Genomic DNA, 4,548 nt, shown 5'->3' on the forward strand with positions numbered 1-4,548 from the left:
GTCGAAACGATGTGCGTAGGATCAGAGAGATATCGTCTCAACATAGAGGCGTGCAACACATCATGAATTCGGTCCAACTCTGGAGGTAACTCGAGTTGGTAGGCAACTAGTCCCACACGTTTCACTATACGATAAGGCCGGATGAACCTAAGGCTTAGCTTGCCTTTCTGACCAAACCTCAGTACCTTCTTTGATCAAGAGACCTTAAGAAACACCAAGGCCCCCACAGAATACTCAATCTCTTTACGCTTTAGATCCGCGTAAGATTTTTTCCTGTCAGATGCCACCTTCAGTCAATCCCGAATCAATCTAACTTTATCTTTTGTATCAGAAATCAATTCAGGACCTAGAACATATCGCTCACTCAACTCAGTCCAACACATAAGAGTATGACACTTACAACCATATAACGCCTCGTAAGGTGCCATCTGTATGCTGGACTGGTAGCTATTATTGTACGCAAACTCTGCCAACTGCAAATAATCCTCCCAAATGCCCCAAAAGTCAATCACAGAACTCCTTAACATATCCTCCAATATCTGAATCACTCTCTCTGACTGACCGTCTATCTGAGGATGGAACGTAGTACTGAAGTCCAACCTTGTACCCAATGCTTCATGTAACTTCTTCCAAAATCGAGACGTGAAGCGAGGATCTCTATAGGATATGATGGAAACTGGTACCCCATGCAGTCTCACAATTTCAGACACATACAGCTTAGCCAGTTTCTGCAATGAGTAATCAATACGAACAGGAATAAAATGGGCAGACTTGGTTAATTGATCCACAATGATCCATACCAAATCCTTCTTAGAAGGCGCTAGGGGTAGCCCACTAACAAAATCCATAGTTACGCTCTTCCACTTCCAAAGCGAAATCTTAACTGGCTGAAGCAACCCTGAAGGCAATTGATGCTCCGCCTTAACCTGCTAGCAAGTTAGGCATTTACATACAAAATCGATAACTTCCCGCTTAAGACCTGGCCACCAATATAATTCTAGAACGTCTCGGTACATCTTATTCCTGCTAGGATGCATAGCATAAGGGCTACTATGTGCCTCTTGCAGTATAGATTGCATCAAATCAGTATCTTTCGAAACACAAATTCTACCACGAAGCAAAGTACCCCTTCACTATTCAATCCATAATCTGAAATTCACTACTTTCTACCTGAGGAAATCGAGAACCTAGTGACTCATCCTTCATCTGCTCAATCCACCTCGGTTTAACCTGAAGTTCGACCAATAGACTGCCTTGTTCAAATAAGCTGAGACGAGCAAACATTGCCCTCAGATCAGTAACAGCCTTACGGCTCAATGCATCGGCTACCACATTAGCCTTACCGAATAGTATTCAATCGAATAGCCATAATCCTTAAGCAACTCTATCCATCTATGTTGCCTAAGGTTTAACTCCTTTTGAGTGAAGAGATACTTAAGGCTCTTATGATCTGTATAAATGATACATCTCTCACCATACAGGTAATGCCTCCAAATCTTTAGTGCGAATGCCACCGCTACTTGCTCCAAGTCATGAGTCGGGTAGTTCGCTACATGCATCTTAAGCTGACGAGACAATATGCCACTACCTTAACCTCTTGCATCAACACGCATCCCAAGCCAACATGTGATGCATCACTGTAGACAGTGAATTCCTTCCCAGATTCTAGCTGTATTAAGGTAGGGGCCTCAGTCAGAACTTTCTTAAGTTTCTCAAAACTTTCCTGCTGCTTATCAGTCCAGTTAAACGGTACCCCTTTACGCAACAACTTAGTCAGAGGTGCAGTAATCAACGAGAACCCCTCAACAAATTGTCTATAACACCCCATCAGTCCCAGAAAACTTCGAATGTTAGACACCAACTTGGGCTGCTTTCAATCCAGAATAGCTTCAATTTTTCAAGGATCAACCATAATACCCTCAGCCGACACCACGTGACCTAGAAAAGTTACCTCACGTTGCCAGAATTCACATTTGCTGAATTTAGTATACAACTACTTCTCCCTCAAAATTTACAGAACAACCCGAAGATGTGCATCGTGCTCCTCCTCAGTCCTCGAATACACCAGAATGTCATCTATAAAGACCACTACGAACCAATCCAGATAGGGCTGGAACACTCGGTTCGTCAAATCAATAAAAGCTACTGGTGCATTTGACAGTCCAAACGGCATCACTAGGAACTCGTAATAACCGTAACGAGTCTTAAATGCCAGTTTGAAAACATCAGTCTCCTTGACCCTCAGTTGATGATACCCCGATCGGAGATCAATCTTAGAAAAGACTAAAGCACCCCTAAACTAGTCAAATAGATCATCAATCCTCGGTAGAGGGTATTTATTCTTAACAGTCAATTTATTCAGTTACTGGTAGTTGATGCACATGCGCATAATTCTGTCCTTCTTTTTTAGAAATAATACCGGTGCTCCCCACGAAAACACACTTGGACGAATAAACCCTTGATCCAGTAACTCTTGAATCTACGCTTTAAGCTCCTCAAGCTCCTTTGGTGCCATTCTATAAAAGGAGATAGGCATTGGAGCTGTACCAGGCAAGAGCTCTATCCCAAACTCAACTTCACGATTAGGAGGTAATTTAACACCCCAAACCCGGCCTAGACACTATGGCCAAAATCTAGCGTGTCACATTGAAGTGTTTTTCGAAAACTATGTTCTCATTGAAACCCTTATTGCTATTTAGAGCCTCTGACCATTTTAAGACTTTGTGAAAACCTTAGTTTCCGTTGGTTTATTAAAAGTCATTCTCTAGTAAAACATTACAACCTTTAAAACTTTATTTGCTGCGGAAGCTTAGTTTAAAGTTTTGCGGAAATGTGATATTTTTAAAAACAGTTATTGTTTTGGAAAAGAAAATCGTGTTCTATTCCAGCAGTTATAAAACAGTATATAAAATTCCAAATTTAGGACCAGAAATTAAAAGAGGCCTTGTTACGACCCAGATCAAACATAAGTACTTGTAAATAGATAACTTAGAAGAAAGTCGAAAACAATAGCAGTTGTGTGGCCAACTCCGAGACCCTCACAGCACCGATCCTCCTAATGCTAGGGATTACCTGCATAGTTAATAAACGGGGTGAGTTTATGAAAACTCAGTGTGTAATCCCCTCCTAAACTAAAATAGTTAGTAAACAGACAGAATTCAGAATCGTTTGGGCCAGAGCCCATTACAGTAACAGAATAATGTGTGTGGGCCAAAGTCTAGTACAATTTCACTTGGGTCTTAGCCCTTGTCAGAATCAAACCATATGCATAATGAAAAAATGTATGCTAACCGATTCCATCCAACCCTGCACTTGCCTTCGTCCAACCCTGCACTACCTGCGAAGAATAAATCACTCACGCCATCCCTAACTTACAATGTTAGCACCGATTGCGACACTAAGTCAACAGAACAGGTCAAGGCCGTAAACAGGACAGCACATAACCGTAAACATCGCAGCAATGCTGCCAGATAACAGGACAGCTAGAAGCTATAAGCAAAATGGCACAATGGCACAAAGCCATCGATAAATGTTAAGCACATAACCATAAACTAGAGTAACATAACCGGCACACATCCTTAGGTAAATGTGATCGACACAGAGTCGTCAATAATCATATATTGGCACATATGTATAGGCAAATACGTTTGGCACATAGCCATAATCAGGTTGGCACAAAGCAATATGTAGGTTGGCATAAAGCCATAATCAGAATAATTGGCTTTAAGCCATCGGTAGCTATATCATGTTAGGAACATAGCCATCAGTGACGGTAATATAGTCGACACACAGTCTCGGGTAAATATGATCGACACAGAGTCGTCAATAATCATATATTGGGCTTAAAAGCCACCAGTAGATCCACAGTCGTCAAGCAACCATGCGATCCTTAATTGGTGGATCCACAGTTGTCAAGCAACCATGCGATCCTCAATCGGTGGATACACGGTTGTCAAGCAACCATACGCTCCTCAATTTCTTCCTCCAATCCCCACCCATGTGCAACATAATATTATATGAATGCAGCAAATATACACACGGCATCCAAAATCATACAAATCACAGACACAACAGTCCAATCACAGTCATATATTCTCAGTCAAAACATACTCAAATCAATCAAATTGTATTATCAGTGAGTCATATACCCTAGAGAGGCAAAACGGTCGTTTTGCCTATTAGGGGTATTTTAGTCACTTCACCCTACAAGGGTGTTTTGGTAAATCTACAAACCAAGGGTATTTTGGTAATTTTACAAACCAATGGTATTTCTATAATTTTTTATAGTCAACGGTATTTCTATAATTTTTCAAATTAAGGGTATTTCGATAACTTTCCAAATCAGGGGTATTTTGGTAATTTTATAAATCGAAGGTATTTTAGTAATTTTACAAGTCAAGGGTATTTCAATAATTTTACAAGTCAAGGGTATTTCAATAATTTCACAAATTAGGGGTATTTTGGTAATTTTACAAACTAGGGGTATTTTGGTAATTTTACAAACTAGAGGTATTTTGGTAATTTTTCTAATCGAGGGTATTTTGGTAA

This window comes from Gossypium hirsutum, chromosome A02 (assembly GCF_007990345.1).
Source record: "Gossypium hirsutum isolate 1008001.06 chromosome A02, Gossypium_hirsutum_v2.1, whole genome shotgun sequence".
Taxonomy (NCBI): domain Eukaryota; kingdom Viridiplantae; phylum Streptophyta; class Magnoliopsida; order Malvales; family Malvaceae; genus Gossypium; species Gossypium hirsutum.